This window comes from Rhinopithecus roxellana, chromosome 8 (assembly GCF_007565055.1).
Source record: "Rhinopithecus roxellana isolate Shanxi Qingling chromosome 8, ASM756505v1, whole genome shotgun sequence".
Classification (NCBI taxonomy): Eukaryota; Metazoa; Chordata; class Mammalia; order Primates; family Cercopithecidae; genus Rhinopithecus; species Rhinopithecus roxellana.
The window spans coordinates 31,437,905-31,458,715 of NC_044556.1; the positions used below are offsets into that span (position 1 = coordinate 31,437,905).

Genomic DNA, 20,811 nt, shown 5'->3' on the forward strand with positions numbered 1-20,811 from the left:
AAGTTCTGGGATTACAGGCGTGAGCCACCGAGCCCGGCCCCAAGAATTCCAGTTTCTGACAAGTCCCCAGGGGCTACTGCCGCTGCTGCTGCCCCCACAGGTCCTGAAACCACACTTTGGGAACCATTGGTTTAAGCTTCATGGAAAGTACAAGAGCTTTGAAGAAAGGCAGGCTTGGGTTTCAATCCTAAATCCATAGCTTACATACCAGCTGTTTGACTTGCAGCACATGACTGACCATCTCTTAACTGGTTTCTTCATTCTTAAAATGGAGGAAATAATATCTACCCCCACAGAGTTTCTTGATTCTACAAATCCTGCAGTACCACGCCCTGAGTTGGGTGGTGGGGACATGCCTATGCATGAGACAGTCTTTGATGTCAAGGATCTCTGGGTGGATAGGAAAATTAAAGAGATAAAATGTTCAAAGTTCAAGGACCATGAGGGACGCCCAATAAACAATTTTATTTCCTTCAAGGAGGTAACATGATTCTGCTTTTCTTTTTCTTTTTTTTTTTGGGGGGGTCTAAGAAGTAATTCTCAAATTTCACAGCATAAAACAAAGAGCTATGCTTCTCCCCTTGTCTAGATGGAAAATTTGAGGTACAGGTACTGTTTTGAGTTCAACTGTGTCCTTCAAAAATTCATATGTACCTTAGAGTAGCCACTGTGTGCCCCAGCACCTCAGAATGAGACCTTATTTGGAAATGGGATCTTTGTGGATATAGTCAAGTTACAATGAGATCATTAGGTTAGGCCCTAATCCAGTATGACCGGGGTCCTTATAAAAAGGGGGAAATTTGGACAAAGATGAACACACAGGGAAAATGCCATGTGAGAGTTGGAGTGATGCTGCCACAAGCCAAGGAATCCAGGGATGGCTGGCTGTCCCCGGAAGCCAGGGCGGAAGCAGGGGCCAGATTCTCCCTTGCAGCTTCCGAAGGAACCAGCCCTGCCAACACCTTGATTTTGGGCTTCTGGCATCCAAAACTGTGCAACAACAAATTTCTGTTGTTTAAAGCCACCCAGTTTGTGGCACTCTGTTACAGCAGCCCTAAGATGAATGCAGGAACCGGGTGAGGTAGAGCATCCCTCACGAACAGGGCACATTGAGGAGAGGTGAAGGAGGACTTCCAGTTTTTGTTCCACACATTTCTTTACTGTGCTTGTGATTTTAAAAAATTAATTATAGGTATAATTACTGCTAAATACCCTGAAAAGAATGAACTCCTGTGCCTCTAGAAATTTAAACCTCTCAGTTAGCAACAGCCTCTGACCGTGTGTCCACCTATCAGGGAATTCTTCAAAATAGCCATGGAGTGTCTGTTTGTAGGCAAAACACATTTAGATGTTTAGGTCACAGACACACTTGAGTCAAAGAATTTACCATCTAACTGGGACCAGGAGAACTGAACAGTAACAACACAGCAAGGCAGTTTGTGATCTTTGCACCATGACCGTTGTGGAGGAGGGAGCTCCCACTGGCCAGAAGGATTAGGGGCCCTATCACAAAGGACCGGGAAAGGGCACTTCAGCCAGGACTGGTGAATTTGAGGGGTGAAGGGGACCAGGAGGGCATTCTGCAAGGTGGGGGAGCAGGTATAATGCCCTCTTCTGATGCTTTTACTTAGAGTTTCAGTTGCAAACCCATGTCACTCTGGAGGGGTAAGTGATAAAGGCAAGGTGATAATTTTTAAAAATATTTGATTATTTATTTGTTTATTTTGAGAAGTGTCTCACTCTGTTGTCCAGGCTGGAGTGTAGTGGCACGATCTCGGCTCATTGCAACCTCCGCCTCCTGTGTTCAAGGGATTCTCCTGCCTCAACCTCCCAAGTAGCTGGAACTACAGGCATGCACCATCATGCCCAGCTAATTTTGTATTTTTAGTATAAATGGGGTTTCTCCATGTTGGCCAGACTGGTCTCGAATTCCTGACCTCAAGTGATCTGCCCGCCTCGGCCCCCCAGAGTGCTGGGATTACAAGTGTGAGCTACCATGCCTGGCCTAAATTTATTTATTTATTTATTTGAGATGGAGTTTCACTCTTGTTGCCCAGGCTGGAGTGCAATGGTGCCATCTCGGCTCACTGCAACCTCTGCCTCCTGGGTTCAAGCGATTCTCCTGCCTCAGCCTTCCTAAGTAGCTGGGATTACAGGCATGCGCCACCATGCCCAGATAATTTTGTGTTTTTAGTAGAGATGGGGTTTCTCCATGTTGGTCAGGTTGGTCTCAAACTCCCGACCTCAGGTGATCCGCCTGCCTCAGCCTCCCAAAGTGCTGGGATTATAGGCGTGAGCCACTGCGCCCGGCCTAAATTTATTTTTTTTAACAAGTAATCCACATAGTAATCAATCCAAAAAGTATAAAGGGACACAAGAAAGATCTTTGTTCTTTTCTCCACAAAGTATACAGACTTTTCTGATTCTTTAGCTGTTTCTAGAATGAAGGTCAAGTTAGCTGAGGCCTAGAAAGACTACATTCCAGCTGTATGGGACAGTGAAAGGATTTTACTGGTGCAGAAACTTTATCAACTAGTGGGAATCTCTTCTAAAAGCACCTATTCAGGTATACGTCCACCCAACCCTGCCCCTAGAGCGTGGCCCCAGGTTGCAGCTGAACCTGCTTAAGCAAGAACCTGGCTTCTGTTTGCCTTTAAGATCAGGTTGACCAGAGGAAGCCTGACATTCTAGAGATAATTCTCCACTCATACATCTCCAATTCACCTGGTGATGGCAGAGGCTGGGTCAGAATCTCAGTTGGTGACACTAGGTGATGGCTGAGGGTGCAGCTTTGTCCCAGAGAATGGCCTGTGGTTTTATTCAGTGTTTCCTTCACAAATGTGATACAGATATCCATAGCCACACCAGTCACTGGCACAGTTTTCATTTTACAGGACACAGAGGCACCTGCCAGGTGTTTATTTGGCCTCTATGGCTCAGAGCGCTCATATATCACAAGTGTGTCCACAGCCGATAAGATCCCTTTGTGAGGCATAGAAAAAATGTCAAACACAGTATGAGAAATTGTTTTTTCTTTCTTTTTTTTTTTTTTAAACAGGGTCTTGCTCTGTTGCCCAGGCTGGAGTGCAATGGTGCAATCTCGGCTCACTGCAACCTCCGCCTCCTGGGTTCAAGTGATTCTCCTGCCTCAGCCTCCTAAGTAGCTGGGATTACAGGCATGTGCCACCACGCCTGGCTAATTTTTTTGTATTTTTTTAGTGGAGACGGGGTTTCAGCATATTGGCCAGACTGGTCATACTCCTGACCTTGTGATCCGCCCGCCTCTGCCTCCCAAAGTGCTGGGATTGCAGGCATGAGCCACCATGCCCAGCCGAGCCGAGAAACTGTTTCTTTCACCTCCTCCTTCCCTACCACCAGCAGCAGCAGCAGGCTAAAACTTCCTGATTTCCTAATGTTCTCATGAAGGAACATTTTCTCCCATGGATCAGAGTCAAATGAGAAACCCAATGACGGTATCAGGTCCTGCCCAGGGTGGTGAAATGCTGCTTCAGCCTTCTCCCAATAGTCCCAGCTCTGAGTGTCCTGCTAAAGGATCTTCTCCCTGGTTGCGGTGAGCTGAGATCATGCCATTGCACTCCAGCCTGGGCAACAAGAGTGAAACTCCATCTCAAAAAAAAAAAAAAAAAAAAAAGAATCTTCTCCCTAAAAGAGGGGTTAAATTTTTTTTCAAAACTTAATTTAAAACAATTTTTTAAATAGGTAATTCATCCACATGGTAATCAATTTAAAAAGTATAAGGGGGTACAGAATGAAGAGTAAGTGTCCTCCTACCCCTATCCTGGCCCCCTAGTTCTCCTCCTAGGAAGTAGCCCCCGTTGCCTTGGAACTTATTGCTAAAGTTACTTTGTGGCTGGGCGCGGTGGCTCATGCCATGTAATCCCAGCACTTCGGGAGGCTGAGACAGGCAGATCACTTGAGCCCAGGAATTAGAGACCAGCCTGGGTAACATGGCAATACCCCGTCTCTACTAAAAATACAAAAATTAGCTAAGTGTGGTGGCACCGCCTGTAGTCCCAGCTATCTGGGGAGCTGAGGTGGGAGGATTGCTTGGGCCATGGCTGCCTTGTGCCATGATCACGCCACTGTACTCCAGCCTAGGTGACGGAGCGAGACCTAGTCTCAAAAAATAAAAATAAATAAAAATAAAATAAATAAATAAAGTTAGTTTGTATGAACAAGCACTCCCGAGGCACACTATAGACACTGGGGATACACAGAAGACATTATAGCAATCTTGACCACAGGCTTCTCTCTTTGGAACAACAGAACCAGAGACTGGAGAGTGCTCATGGGCCAGTGTGTTAGTCACAACATCAAAGTATAATACATAAAGAATGAGGGGTTCCTTTAAATTAGCTTTAATTATTTGGATTGAGATTGGAGGAGCTGAATTTTGAGCCAGATATTGATATGAATTGGAGGTTAAAAGAAAAAAAAGAAGCTAGGGAGCATTCAATAAATCACTTTTTAAAATTCTTGAGGAATATTATTTCTCACCTGTCATGTCTGCCACTTTCTTTTTTTTTTTTTTTTTTTCTGAGACAGAGTTTTGCTCTCGTCCAGGCTGGAGGGCAATGGCACGATCTCAGCTCACTGCAACCTCTGCCTCCCAGGTTCAAGCAATTCTCCTGCCTCAGCCTCCCTAGTAGCTGGGATTACAGGCATGTGCCACCACACTTGGCTAATTTTGTATTTTTAGTAGAGATGAGGTTTCTCCATGTTGGTCAGGCTGGTCTCAAACTCCCAACCTCAGATAATCCGCCCGCCTTGGCCTCCCAAAGTGCTGGGATTACAGGCGTGAGCCACCGCGCCCAGCCCATGTCTGCCGCTTTCTATCTGATATTATGTTTATGTGTATATTTATAGCATTTCTTTTTTCCTTTTTTTTTGAGATAGGGTCTCTCACTCTGTCACCCAGGCTGGAATGCAGTGGCATGATCTTGGCTCACTGCAACCTCTGACTCCTGGGCTCAAGCCATCCTCCCACCTTACCCTCCCAAGTAGCTGGGACCACAGGTGTGTGCCACCACTCCTGGCTAATTTTTGTTATTTTTGTAGAGTCGGGGTTTTGCCATGTTGCCCAGGCTGGTCTCGAACTACTGAGCTCAAAAGATCCACCTGCCTCAGCCTCTCAAAGTATTGGGATTACAGGCGTGAACCACCCCACCCAGTTATATATTCATAGCATTCTTATTTTGTAGTATATATCTTTTATTTATTTGTTTATTTTAACATCTGTATTAAACAATGTGGTATATATTTTATAGGATAGTGTCTTGTAGACTATTATGTGAATAGCACTCCCTGGGGTTATAGGGTGCACAACCTGTACATCTGTACATACTGGCTCTCTATATGCCAAGACTGTCCTGATTGTATTTGTATCCCCTCACTATATACTTAGTGAATATTTTTAGTTGAATTACTTTGAGGTAAAGTGGGCAGTATCACAAACAATTATGGCTAGGGCGCAGGGTTGGAATAAAGAGAGGAAAGGCTGGAGAGGTAAGCAGAGGCCAAAGAGTGAAGGCCCTCATAAACCTTACAGGAATCTGGCCTTGCTTGGAGGGCAGCTGTGGGGCAGCCATGCAACCTGACTTGCATTTCGTATAGATCACTCTGGCTGTAGCCTAGATAATGGATTGGAGGGTAGAGGGGAGGAAAACATGGGAAACCAGTAAGGAGGCTCCTCTAGATAAGAAATGACTGTGTTTTGATTTCATCAGCAGCAGTGCACATGGAGAGAGGTGGACTGATTCAAGAGATGTTTTGGAGATAGAAAATAGATAGATCTCAGGATTGTACACAAGGGCACAGCTCCCGGCTTGAGGAGGTGCTGAACGTAGCAGTTTCATTAACAGAGCAAAAGGACAGTGCTGAGACTGGTATTAAGTGTCCAGAATTTATGAAATATTTTAAAGAAATAAGTGAAACTAAATACTTAAACGCTTCAAATGCATTTTATTTTAATTATTTATTTTTTTCGGAGACAGAGTCTCTCTCTGTCACCCAGGCTGGAGTGCAGTGCCGTGATCTCAGCTCACTGCAACCTCCCCTTCCCCGGTTCAAGCGATGTTTGTGCCTCAGCCTCCCGAGTAGCAGGGATTACAGGCATGCACCATCACACCCAGCTAATTTTTGTATTTTTAGTAGAGATGGGGTTTCACTGTGTTGGCCAGGCTGGTCTCGAACTCCTGATCTCAGGCGATCCACCTGCCTCGGCCTCCCAAAGTGCTGGGATTACAGGCATGAGTCACCATGGCCGGCCAAATGCATTTAATATATTATGAAACATCAAGTAAAGGACACAATAATAAAAATATAAACATTACTTATTCTAATATAAATTGTTAGCAGATAAAATTAATGAAATATTATTAATAATAAACTTTTTTCTTTTCTTTTTGATTTTGATTTTTTTTTTTTTTGAGACGGAGTCTCGCTCTGCCCCCAGACTGGAGTGCAGTGGCCGGATCTCAGCTCACTGCAAGCTCTGCCTCCCGGGTTTATGCCATTCTCCTGCCTCAGCCTCCTGAGTAGCTGGGACTACAGGCGCCCGCCACCGCGCCCAGCTAGTTTTTTGTATTTTTTAGTAGAGATGGGGTTTCACCATGTTAGCCAGGATGATCTCGATCTCCCGACCTCGTGATCCGCCCGTCTCGGCCTCCCAAAGTGCCAGGATTACAGGCTTGAGCCACCGCGCCCAGCCAATTTTTTTTTTTTTTTTTTGAGACCATGTCTCGCTCTGTCACCCAGGCTGGAGTGCAGTGGCACCATCTCGGCTCACTGCAAGCTCTGCCTCCCAGGTTCACGCCATTCTCCTGCCTCAGCCTCCCAAGTAGCTGGGACTACAGGCGCCCGCCACCACGCCCGGCTAGTTTTTTGTATTTTTAGTAGAGACGGGGTTTCACCGTGTTAGCCAGGATGGTCTCGATTTCCTGACCTCGTGATCTGCCCACCTCGGCCTCCCAAAGTGCTGGGATTACAGATGTGAGCCACCGTGCCCGGCCCAAAGTATTATTTTAAAAACCCTGAAGAGCCAGTATTGCCACTACAAGGTGGCTGATGTCACTATTCAATTAGATATGGAATGCTGGTGGGGAGAGTAGCTGAGCACTATATTTTATTTCACTTTTGAGACAGAGTCTTGCTCTGTGCCCAGGCTGGAGTGCAATGGCACAATCATGGCCCACTGCAGCCTTGGCATCCAGGGTTCAAATGATCCTCCTACCTCAGACTCCCAAGTAGCTGGGACCACAGGAGTGCACTATCACACCTGGCTAATCTTTTTTTTTTTCTTCTAGAAATGGGGTATTTTGCCATGTTGCCCAGAATGGTCTTGAACTCCTGGGCTCAAGTGATCCTTCCGCCTTGGCCTCTCAACGTGGTAGGATTATAGGCATGAGCCACTGTGCCTGGCCTATTTTATTTTCTTTCTTTCCAGAATACATGTTGGAGAGAACTATATTTTAAAAGTTGGGTCTGAGGTGCCTGTGGAATGCCCCCATAAGCAGTTAAGGATAATAATTTGGAGCTCAAGAGTAAGCTCAAAATATAATCTAGGAATCATAAGGCCATAAAGACAACTGAAACTATGAAAATGGCTTTGTGTAAGAGAGTTGATTGAATTCTGGCACTCTGAAGAAAGAAAAAAAGAAAAGAAAAGAAAAAGAAAAAAACAAAAAAGAGTTGAACTGAGCTTTAGAAAAGACTAGGACTTTAATTGAACTAGAAGACGTGTAGGTAGAAGCTGAAGAAAAGAGCAAGTCAAAGAAAGCTATGAAGTTAGGAGTAAATGGATACTGTCAGTGGTGTGCTGGTAAATGTTTAACAACTGGCTCTTTAGGGAGGTGAAGGGAAGTCCCGATTTATAGTGTTTGCTGAATTCCATGGCGTAAATACTCCCATCACAGTCAATCTCAAGCTATCAGTGTCACTGAGCATGGAACTGGGAAGAGGTGAGCACAGTCAGATCTTGTGATCTCATACAAGTGTACGCTGGTGCACAGCCGGGCACAGTCCTGACAGAAAGAGAGGTTTCCGTCAGGGAGATGTAAAGGACGTGCTTCAAAGATAAAGTGGACCACATAAAGACAGATAATAACAAGTGTGAGTGAGGATGTGGAGAAATTGGAGCCTTCATACATTGCTGGTGGGAATATAAAATGGTATCACTGTTATGGAACACAGTTTGGCAGTTCCTCAAAAAGTTATACATAGAGTTACTATATGACCTGGCGATTATACTCTAGATATATTCTCAAGAGAATTGAGGACATATATTCACACAAAAACTTGTACATGATTGTTCTGGCAGCATTATTCATAATAGCCAAAAAGTAGAAACAACCCAAATGTCTGTCAACTGATGGATGGATAAAATAAAATGTACTATGTCCATACGGTGGATTTTTTTTTTTTTTTTTTTTTAAGCAGTCTCACTCTGTCACCCAGGCTGGAGTGCAGTGGTGCAATCTCAGCTCACTGCAACCTCCACCTTCTGGGTTCAAGTGATTCTCCTGCCTCAGCCTCCTGAGAGCTGGGATTACAGGCATGCTTCACCATACCCTGCTAACTTTTGTATTTTTGGTAGAGATAGGCTTTTGCCATGTTGGCCAGGCTCATCTCGAACTCCTGGCCTCAAGAGATCCACCCGCCTTAGCCTCCCAAAATGCTAGAATTGTAGGCATGAATCATCATGCCCGGCCCATATAATGGAATATGATTTGGCCACGAAAAGGAATTAAGTACTGATCACGGTACAGTAGGTACAACTTGCTACTCGAAAGCATTATGCTAAGTAAAAGAAGCCAGACATAAAAGACCACATATTGTATGATTGTGTTTAAATGAAGTGTCCACAATAGGTAAATAAATAGAGTTAGATAATAGATTCATGGTTGCCAGGAGCTGTGGGGAGGGTACAATGGGAAGTGACTGCTGATGAATATGAAATATGAAAATAATTTCAGAATATGAAAATATCCTGGGATTAGATAGTGGTGATGCTTGCACAATCTTGTGAATATACTAAAACCTCCTAAATTGTATAATTTAAATTTGAATTTTAGAGCATATGATTTACATCTCAATTTTTAAATAAATGGTAAAGTGAGGTTCAGTTGCCTGTAAAGTTTGAACTTTGTTTTTTTTTTTTTTGAGAAGGGGTCTCACTTTGTCACCCAGGCTGGAGTGCAGTGGGACAAACACTGCTCAATGCAGCCTTGACCTCCCAGGCTCAAGCAGTCCTCCCGCCTCAGCCCTCCAAGTAGCTGGGACTGCAGACGTAAGCCACCATGCCCAGCTAATTTTTGTAGAGACAGGGTTTCACCATGTTGCCCAGGCTGATCTTGAACTCCTGGGCTCAAGCAATCCACCCGCCTCAGCTTCCCAAAGTGCTGGGATTATAGGTGTGAGCCACTGCTCTTGGCCTAAAGTTTGAACTTAATCTTAAGGATTACTGGGTGCCAATATTTTTGGAGAGGAAAGGTGAATTATCTAAAATTATATATTATATATGTGTGTGTGTGTATATATATATATATATATATTTTTTTTTTTTTTTTTTTTTTAGAGACAGAGTTTTGCTCTTGTTGCCCAGGCTGCAGTGCAATGGCGTGATCTTGGCTCACCACAACCTCCACTTCCTGGGTTCAAGCGATTCTCCTGCCTCAGCCTCTCAAGTAGCTGGGATTACAGGCATGTGCCACCACGCCCGGCTAATTTTTTGTAGAGATGGTGTTTCTCCATGTTGGCTAGGCTGGTCTCGAACTCCCAACCTTAGGTGATCTGCCCAACTTGGCCTCCCAAAGTGTTAAGATTATAGGCGTGAGCCATCCCACCCAGACTAAAATTATATTTTGAGAAGTGATGAGGGTAGATTGAAGAGTTCTGAAGCCCAAACTTTGACTTTTTAATCTCATTCTTGAATAATTTTCTTAGAAATAGAATTCTAGGTAAGGTGCAATGGCTCATGCCTGTAATCCCAGCACTTTGGGAGGCTGAGGTGGGAGGATTACCTGAGGTCAGGAGTTCGACACCAGCCTGCCCAACATGGCGAAACCCTGTCTCTACTAAAAATACAAAAAAGTAACCGGGTGTGGTGGTGCATGCCTGTAATCCCAGCTACTCAGGAGGCTGAGGCAGGAGAATCTCTTGAACCTGGGAGGCGGAGGTTTCAGTGAGTCCAGATTGTGCCACTGTACCCCAGCCTGGGCAACAAGAGCCAAACTTTGTCTCAAACAAAACAAAAAAAGCAATAGAATTATAGGATTGGCCTTTTCTCTCAGTACTTTGGTTATATTTCCCATTGTCTCCTAGATGTTATTGTATTGTGCAGAATTTTGCTGTATAATTTAGTATTTTTATAGGTATTTTGTCTTTTCTCTCTGCTTGCTTTAAGAATCAAACAACTTCTGGAAACAAAGCCAAATGTATGTTATAGATTATGCATATACATAATATATACATTTGCTATGGCTTAAATAGGTCTCCTCCAAAATTCGGGTGTAACCAATGTGATATCTTAAAAGATGGGGTCTTTTTTGTGATCTGTTTGCTGGGGAAAGGGTGGGCCTTTATGAGGCGATTAGGCCGTGTGGATCTCTCCCTTGTGAATGGGATTAGGTACCCTTATAAAGGAGCATGACAGAGGCAGTAGATCCCTTTTCTTGCCCTTCCACCTTCTGCCATGTGAGGATGCAGCAAGAAGGCTCTCACCAGACACCAAATGCTGGTGCCTTGATCTTGGACTTCTTAGTCTCTAGAACTGTGAAAAAAAAAATGCATTTCTGTTCTTTAAAAATCACCCAATGTTAGGTAATTAGTTGTAGTAGCACAAACAGACTAAGACAATATTCATTGAAACTTAAGGCTGGGCACAGTGGCTCATGCCTATAATCCCAGCACTTTGGGAGGCCGAGGCGGCCAGTCGCCTGAGATCGGGTGTTTGAGACCAGCCTGGCCAACATGGCGAAACCCCGTCTCTACTAAAAATACAAAAATTAGCCGAGCGTGGTGGTGTGCACTTGTAGTCTCAGCTACTTGGGAGGCTGAGGCAGGAGAATCGCTTGATCCCAGGAGGCGGAGGTTGCAGTGAGCCAAGATTGTGCCACTGCACTCCAACCTGGGCAACAGAGCGAGAGACTCTGTCTCAAAAAAAGAAAAAAAAAAAAAACGAAAAGAAAAAAGAAATTTAAAACTCAGTGACTAGGTTCCCTTGCAGATTTGAAAGAGATGACTAGGTAATGAAGTGGATGACTATGAAGAAAACATTACTCCGTGCTGCATAGAGAGAGATGCAACTGGGACTACAGTTGCTGGGACTACAGACATGTGCCACCATGCCTGGCTAATTTTTGTACTTTTTGTACAGACCAAAGAGAGAGTAGAATGAGAAATAGAATAGAAATAGAAAGAGAGAATAGAATCAGATGGTCCAACTTACATCTAATGGGATTTCTGAAGAGAGAAAGAATAGCAAAAGCAGGAAAAAGGCAATATTCAAAGAGAATATATCTAAAAATTTCAGAATTAATAAATGATATGAATCTCAGACCAGCACAGTGGCTCACACCTATAATCCCAGCACTGTGGGAAACCGAGGCAGGTGAAACACTTGAGCTCAGGAGTTCGAGACCAGCCTGGGCAACATGGCAAATTCCCATTTCTACTAAAAATACACACACAAGGCCAGGTGCGGTGGCTCACGCCTGTAATCCCAGCACTTTGGGAGGCTGAGGAGGGTGGATCACGAGGTCAGGAGATTGAGACCATCCTGACTAACACCGTGCAACCCCATTTCTACTAGAAATACAAAAAGTTAGCCGGGCGTGGTGGTGGGCACCTGTAGTCCCAGCTACTCGGGAGGCTGAGGCAGGAGAATGGAGTGAACCCATGAGATGAAGGTTGCAGTGAGCGGAGATCGCACCACTGTACTCCAGCCTGGGCGACAGAGCGAGACTCCGTCTCAAAAACAAAAACAAACAAACAAAAAAAAACACAAAAAAATTAGCCGGGCATAGGGGCACATGCCTGTAGTCCCAGCTACTCGGGAGGCTGAGATGAAGAATCACCTGAGGAGAGATCGAGGCTGCAGTGAGCCGAAATTGAGTCACTGCTCTCCAGACTGGGTAATCAGAGTGAGACTGTGTCTCGATTAAAAAAAAAAAAAGAAAGATACAGGCCGGGCGCAGTGGCTCACGCCTGTAATCCCAGCACTTTGGGAGGCCAAGGCGGGCGGATCACGAGATCAGGAGATCGAGACCACAGGGAAACCCCGTCTCTACTTAAAAAATACAAAAAACTAGCCGGGCAAGGTGGCGGTGCCTGTAGTCCCAGCTACCCGGGAGGCTGAGGCAGGAGAATGGCGTGAACCCGGGAGGCGGAGCTTGCAGTGAGCTGAGATCCGGCCACTGCACTCCAGCCTGGGTGACAGAGCAAGACCCCGTCTCAAAAAAAAAAAAAAAAAAAGAGTCACACAGCTTCCACACTGATATATCTATCTAAACACGGATTTATCTTTTTCTTCCTGGCCTGGAATTCTTAATTTTTGAATCTGGGATTTGTATCTTTCTTTTTTTTTTTTTTTTTTTTTGAGACGGAGTCTCGCTCTGTCACCCAGGCTGGAGTGCAGTGGTGCCATCTCAGCTCACTGCAAGCTCCGCCTCCCGGGTTCACGCCATTCTCCTGCCTCAGCCTCCCGGGTAGCTGGGACTACAGGCGCCCGCCACCTCGCCCGGCTAGTTTTTTGTATTTTTAGTAGAGACGGGGTTTCACCATGTTCGCCAGGATGGTCTTGATCTCCTGACCTCGTGATCCACCCGTCTCGGCCTCCCAAAGTGCTGGGATTACAGGCTTGAGCCACCGCGCCCGGCCATAGCTGTGTGACTCTTTATGGCCTGGCCTTGGCAGTCACTTGGTGTCACTTCCACTGTGTTTTGCCTCTTGGTCTAAGCAGTCACAAGCCTGCCCAGATTCAAGGAGGCTGGAGGGTGCAGGAATGGAACCCACTTTTGTTTTTTCTCTTGCTTTTTCTCTTTTGAGAATCCACTTTTCTAAGAGAGAAATGTCAAAGAATTTCCAGCCACACTAGGTGAGACAGCAATTGTCAACACAAAGACAAAGGCAGGCACTGTAACCTTGTGGCTGTTTTTAAGGGAAGGTATTCATCAAGGTGAACTTAGATATGTCTAAACTAAGATTTATTATTACTATTATTTTAGAGATGGGGGTCTCATTCTGTCCTCCAGGCTGGAGTGTAGTGGTGCAATCATAGCTCACTGTAACCTCAAACTTCTGGGCTCACGTGATCTTGCCGCCTCAGCCTCTCAAGTAGCTGGGACTGCAGGTGCAAGCCAACATGCCTGGCTCTTAATTTTTTTTTTTTTTTTCGAGACGGAGACTTGCTTTGTCACCCAGGATAGAGTACAGTGGCGCACACTCGGCTCACTGCAACCTCTGCCACCCGGATTCAAGAGATTCTCCTGCCTCAGCCTCCCGAATAGCTGGGATTACAGGTTCCTGCCACCATGCCTGGCTAATTTTTTTTTTTTTTTTTTGTATTTTTAGTAGAGACAGGGTTTCACTATGTTGGCCAGGCTGGTCTCGAACTCCTGATCTCAGGTGATCTGCCCACCTCAGCCTTCCAAAGTGCTGGGATTACAGGCATGAGCCACCACGCCTGGCCTATTTAATTTTTTTAAGTAACATCAAATGATAACAAAATTAAACAGTTAGTCTAAAATGATCTATCCAGCCATGAAAAGATATGGAGAAAACTTGAATGCCTATTACTAAGTGAAGGAAGCTGATCTGAAAAGGCTACATACTGTATGACTCCAAATATATGACATTCTGGAAAAGGCAAAACTTTGGAGACAGCAGAAGTATCACTGATTGCCAAGGATTATGTGTGTTTGTGTGGGGGGCTGTGGAAGAGGCAGAGCACAGACAACTTTTAGGGCAGTGAAATTACTATAGTATAACTATATACTATAATGGTTAACACATGTCATTAAACATTTGTCTGAACCCATAGAATGTGCAACCCCAAGAGTGAACCCTAATGTAAACCACGGACTCTGAGTGATAATGATGTGTTAGTGTAGGTTTACAAATTGTAACAAATGTACTACTTTGGTGGGGGATGTTGGTGATGGGGAGGCTATGAATTTGTGGGGACAGGGGAGATATGGGAGAGCTCCATACCTTTTGTTCTGTTTTGCTGTGAACATAAAACTGCTCTAAAAAAAAAAAAGTCTATTGTTTTATTTTATTTTTATTTACTTTATTTTATTTTATTATTATTTTTTGACACAGAGTCTTACTCTGTCACCCGGGCTGGAGTGCAGTGGCACAATCTCAGCTCACTGCAACCTCCACCTCCCAGGTTCAAGCGATTCTCCTGCCTCAGTCTCCCGAGTAGCTGGGATTACAGGCACCTGCCACTACGCCTCGTTAATTTTTGTACTTTTAGTAGAGACGGAGTTTCACCATGTGGGCCACGCTGGTCTCGAACTCCTGACCTCAGGTGATCTGCCCACCTCAGCCTCCCAAAGTGCTGCGATTACTGGCATGAGCCACGGTGCCCAGCCAAGTCTATTATTTTTAAAAAATTATCTTAGAGAATATTATTTTGAGGACCCTTGAGAACACATATGGGAACTCTCAGGGATCCAAGGACTCCATTTGGAGAAACAGTGTTACAGGAGATTGAGTACTGCAGCTGCTCATATCCATTTGCTCCAGTAGAGTTACAGAAGCCCTGTCTGTTGAACTGGTTCTGCAGGCTGGAATTCTGTCCTCCAGGTTCTCTCCATCACAGACAGCTAACATACCCAAACAAGCAATGTACTTGGAGAGTTTTGCATAGGCCACAACCTAGATTGCCTGGTTCTGATATGTATGATTAAAAGCTCAGGTGAAAAACATTTAATAGAACATTTCGGTCTCATTAAAAAGTGATAGAAGCACATCTTTAGAATATAACCTCATAGAGCCCTGCCTTGTAGACAGATGTGTGTGCTATATATTCTCTCCTATCAGAAAGAGATTGGAATTTATAAAGGGACATTTTGTTTCTTGGTGACAAAGCCATTTCAATCCTAGGGATATTTACAACCAGTACTGCTGGAAAACCCTCTGCACCTGAGGGACTGGCCGCAGTTACAGATTGTCATAAATGTCAGCGACCAGGCTTTCTCTTGGAGAGATTAGCTCTGGGGAGTTGCTAGGAGAGAAAAAGTGGAGAGAGGACAGGTGTTGCTCCATATGTATGAGAAGGCTGGGATTAGAAAAGAGGGCGCATCGGGCAGGTGGTAAACATGACGGGGAAACTGAGGAGGGTCTAACTGCTGAGGATTATCACATTTAGGCCAGAAATGTCAGCGGGGCTCCTTTCTCTCAGCCCTGCTGCCAGGGAGAGGAGAGAACACCTGGGTGCTCCCTCATAAACCCTCTTCAGGCAGGGTCAGGGCAGTAGCTGACTTTTTTTTTTTTTTTTTTTTTAAACCAGTTTACAAAGAGCTTTCCTAAACATAATCCCCTAATCATCCAGAGAGATCAGTGTTACTCAGGTTTGTGGGGGAGAGCTGCTGAACTATTTAATCATCTTAGAAGGGTGTTACCATCCCTGTTTTATAGATAAGGCAGATTGAACGACTGGCCACGGTCATGCAGCATGGGATGGCAGGATAAGAGCAGGGTCTAGACCTTTTGGCTGTAATCCCAGCACCTGCACAGCTCCCAAGCTGTTCTAGGGCCACACCCTGGCCCACCATTCAGTCATTCAACAAATACTTACTGAAAACTACTATGTCAGGCACTGTTCTGGGTGTCTGGGCTACGCCCATGGACAAAAACAAAGACCTGTGTTCTGATGACACTTACATTTGATCTAGAACGGGGACAGGGGCAGAAACAGACAATAAACACAGCAAATAGTAAAGGTATAAAGTGTGTGTTTGAAGGTGGTAAGTGCTATGGAAAAAAATTCAGTCATTCCAGATTTGAAGGATCAATGGATCGTTGAGATGGGGGAGCCAACTGCTGTTGTGAACAAGGAGGTCGAGGCGGAAGGGATACTATTGGCAGCACTTCAGGAGGCTTTTGTGAGGGCTAAAGGGGAAGAAGATGCAGGTACAGTGCCGGGCCCCGAGCCTGGCACATGGGAGCTTAGAGGTGCTCACTAGGGTGCTGTTATTATTGCCGCAATCCTGTCTCCCTCACTGGACTGGTCAGTGTCTCCCAAGAACCCTCACGCCAAGGCTCTGCCTAAAATAGACAGGCAGCTTAAGTTACACACAGACTGGACAATGTGGTCAAGGTCCTGCCTGGCCCAGAGCACGGTGGTACAAACTACCCCAGGTCCGTGTGGAGGCCACTGTCTGCTTTGTGTGATGTATTCATAGCCAAGCCAGCGGGGTAGGCCCTGCCAGGGGGATCAGGTGCTGTCTCTGCGGTTTTTGATCAAAATAGAAGTTGGAAAGCCAGAGTAGAATACTGCAATGCTGAAAGAAAGGGCAGTGTAAGGCCAGGGTTCCCCCAGACTCCTGTAGACTGGGAGCCCCCGCGCCCCGGCTCTATGTTGCTAGGTCACGGTCTAGGGATTGAGGACAGCCAGCAGAGGCTGGCAGGACTGGGGTCTATTTGCTTCTTCGACTGCTGCTGGGTCTGGTGCTTGTGCTGGGGGAGAAGAGGTCTTACTTGTAGGTAGAGGAAGCAACTAATTACGTGGGATGACTAAAGGGAAGCGAGAAGTCACCCTTGACCCTGTGCGTCTGCCTCGGTGCCTGCAGTTTCACCTTTAGCAACTCGTTCAAGTCAAGACTCTGGCATCCTAACATTTTTGATGTGTGAAATTTTTGGTTCAAACAAAATTTTAACTTAGAAGCATGAACAAGAAAAAGATATTTTAAAATGTTGCTCCGTTAATGGAGGACTCTCTACTTCCCCCTTTGAAGGGGCTGGCTTTCTTCTAAACCCTAGACTCTGGAGCATAGTTTGAAAATCACTGGGTTAAAGCATTTCAGCCATCCTGTTAAAAGGAAACAGCCTTGGTCTGGTAAAATATTAAGCTACTTTAAAATTACTAATACATGATGGCAGGTGGTAATGTTTTCCTGTGTGGGGAGGAGGAGGGGGATAATAGACTCCTTAGAGGATTTGAAGTCATACAACAGACCCACTGCCCAGAAAAATGCACATATCTGAAATTCTGCATCTGGCCGTATATGGGCAATGGTCCGTGGACCATAGGTTAAGGACCCCTATCTTGTGGGATATTTGTTTATGTGATTTACTTTCAAATGGGATAAATATTTAAGGCTTGGGGCACAGAAGAGTGAGTTTTGAAAAAGGGAGGAAGGAGAAGAAGAGCTAGAGAATCAGGATCTTGGTAGTAGAGCCCAGGAATGTGTTTTTAACATGATCTCCAGGCAGTTTTGATCAGACAAACATAGGCCCCAGAGGTCTAGAGCTGGTGCACCCAGGCCTATTGAGTCAGCAGTCCTAAGGGAGTGGGAGGAGAGAGGGAGAGTGGGAGGAGCCCAGCTGACTTTCCCAGGTCAGGTGTGACCAGCTGGAGAACAATGGGAAACGTCCTTTCCCCTCAGGACTCCTCTTCACAATGGGACACAGTGAGGTCGCAGTGCCCCTGAGCCTCAACCAGTCCATCCACCCAAAGCTTGAGCAGAGGAACTCTGAAGCAAAAAGTACGAAAACCAGGAGTTCACAAAACACCCGCAAGGGCTGGACCTGAGAGAAAATCTCATCTGGGGGACTCATATTCCAAATTCTGACATTTCTCCACGGTTTTCCACGTTCCAATGCTAAGCGGAATTCATTGGTACTTTCCAGCAAAGGGCTAGTCTCTCCCTAACAGTCAGGGAACTTTTAGAGTTTGTCAGAAGTAACACAGGGCTTCCATTAATTTGGGGTTGATTAATGGAATCTGCTCTGGTCTGGGTCAAGTACTTTTCAGGTGAAGAAGTATGTGCAACTGATCAACAACTACCTATTGACCCTGTTATACCCAGCTCCAGGGCATTTGCCTGGCAACCCAGCCTCATCCTTTTTTTTGAGGCAGTGTCTCACTCCGCCACCCAGGCTGGAGTACAGTGGCATGATCACAGCTCACTGCAGCCTCCACGTCCCAGGCTCAACCAATCCTCCCATCTCAGCCTCTCAAGTAGCTGGGACTACAAGCACGTGGCACTACACCTGGCAAATTTTTATATTTGTTTGTAGAGCAGGGTTTTGCCATATTGCCCAGGCTGGTCTTGAACTCCTGGTCTCAAGCAATCCTCCTGCTTTGACCTCCCAAAGTGTTGGGATTACAGGTGTGAGCCACTGCGCCCAGGCCCTAATTTTGACATTCTCCCTAAAGAATCTGCTTTTTAGGGACTGCGAGAGGAGAAGAGAAACTTCTCTTCTGAAAGCAGATCTTTTGGGAACAAGGGAAGAAGTGGCCTCCTCCAGACCCCAAGGCATCCAGTCTAAAGTTGGCTCCAGATAAAACCCAGGTTTACTTAAGAACCTGTTTCTTTTTTTTTTTTTTTTTTTTTTTTTTTTTTTTTGAGACGGAGTCTCGCTCTGTTGCCCAGGCTGGAGTGCAGTGGCCGGATCTCAGCTCACTGCAAGCTCCGCCTCCCGGGTTTACGCCATTCTCCTGCCTCAGCCTCCCGAGTAGCTGGGACTACAGGCGCCCGCCACCTCGCCCGGCTAGTTTTTTGTATTTTTTAGTAGAGACGGGGTTTCACCATGTTAGCTAGGATAGTCTCGATCTCCTGACCTCGTGATCCGCCCGTCTCGGCCTCCCAAAGTGCTGGGATTACAGGCTTGAGCCACCGCGCCCGGCCTAAGAACCTGTTTCTTGACGCAGATCCTGTCTCAGCCAAGACAAACCCAAGTCATGTTGATCTTTTGCTTCCTTGGCTGCTTGTGACTTTACGCAGCAGTGGATTTAAGACTCAGAATGTGAGACACCTGCTTGGCTCTGTCTTTTCGCTCCGGAAGGTAGGAGTGGTAGGGAAGTTGTTCCCTTTTCCCCAGTAGTCTTTGGGTGGTTATTCTTAGCCCTGTTAATGTTTTACTCAAATATAGCCATCTATCAAAATTGTAGAGTTAATATTTGTTCATTTCAATGTATATAAATTTTACCTTTTAAAAAAGGACCACGAAGTTGGAACAGTGGTTCACGCCTGAATCCCAGCACTTTGGGAGGCTGAGGCGGGCAGATCGTTTTGAGCTCAGGAGTTCAAGACTAGCCTAGGCAATGTGGTGAAACCCCATCTCTATTAAAACTACAAAAATATTAGACGGGCATGGTGGTGCACGCCTGTAACCCCAGCTATTCAGGAGGCTGAGGCGAGGGTGGCCTGAGTTCGGGAGTTGAAGGCTGCAGTTGCAGTGAGACGAGATCACACCACTGCACTCCAGCCTGGGTGATAGAGTGAGACCCTGTCTCCAAAAAAAAAAAAAAAAGGACCATGAAAAATGACAATCTCATGTGGGGAGGAGCGGGTGGAGGCAGATGTAGTGGGGTAGAGATAGACAAAGAATGTCAGAAATTGGTGAGTATTGAAGCTGGGCGATGAGACGGGGGCTCATTGCACTGTTTTGTTTTTTTGAATATATATTTGAAATAATGTATTTCAAATTTGCCATAATAGGTTTTATAAATTTACCATATCAAAAGGTAAAAGTGGGAGAAAAGACTTAGGGATGTCTGTTTTCTCTTAGAAATCTCCCTTCTTGATCAACAGTCTCAAAGAAACTCATACTCTTTAACCTTGTAATTCCACTTCTGGGAATTTATCCAAAGGAAATAATTAGAGATTCAAAGAAAGTGTCATTTCAATATTATTTAAAATAAGGAAAAATGGAACACAACTCCAGGTCCAACAATAGGGGAATGGTGAAAGAAACTATGATGCAGCCATTAAGGACGTGGGAAAGTGCTTTCGACCTAAAATTAAAAGGAAGAAAGTCAGAATACAAAACTATATACCATATGATCTTCATCTGCATGTGTACATGCATATATATAATCAGAATCTGGAAAGAAATACAGCAAAATGTTAAAAGTAGTTATCTCTGTTTGGTGGACTTGTGGCAGGTTTTTTTTTTTTTTTTTGGACAGAGTCTCGCTCTGTTGCCCAGGCTGGAGTGCAATGGTGCAATCTCGGCTCATTGCAACCTCTGCCTCCTGGGTTCAAGCGATTTTCCAGTCTGGGATTATAGGCGCCCGCCACCACACCAGGCTAATTTTTGTATTTTTTAGTAGAGATGGGGTTTCACCATGTTGGCCAGGCTGGTCTGGAACTCCTGACCTCAATTACAGGCGTGAGCCACTGTGCCCGGCCCAGATTTTTATTTTCTTTTTTATTCTAGTCTGTATTTTCATCTTTCCTGCACTTAACAGGTATTACTTTGATAATTATTTTTAACTAAGATGTGCTATTTTGAAAGAAAAGGGGCCAGGCGTGGTGTCTCACGCCTGTAATCCCAGCACTTTGGGAGGCCAAGGCAGGCGGATCACCTGAGGTTAGGAGTTCGAGACCAGCCTGACCAACATGGAGAAACCCCGTCTCTACTAAAAATACAAAATTAGCCAGATGTGGTGGCACATGCCTGTAATCCCAGCTACTCAGGAGGCTGAGGCACGAGAATTGCTTGAACCCGGGAGGCAGAGGTTGTGGTGAGCCGAGATCGCGCCACTCCACTCAGCCTGGGCAACAAGAGCAAAACTCTATCTCAAAAAAAAAAAAAAAAAAAAAGAAAAGAAAGAAA

At 45.3% G+C, this 20,811-nt stretch overlaps 1 protein-coding gene across 4 annotated transcripts in view; it reads left to right on the forward strand.

Moving 5' to 3' along the window:
* Positions 1-20,811, forward strand: part of KIAA1324 (KIAA1324 ortholog) — an 87,724-nt gene that overhangs the window by 23,192 nt on the left and 43,721 nt on the right. The window contains exon 1 of one of the 4 annotated variants that reach the window (XM_030937041.1): positions 18,997-19,035. The exons of the other annotated variants lie outside the window; for them this stretch is intronic. The gene's annotated coding sequence lies outside the window, so the exon portion shown is untranslated. Of the gene's footprint in view, positions 1-18,996; positions 19,036-20,811 lie in introns of those variants that run through there. 4 annotated transcript variants of the gene reach the window in all.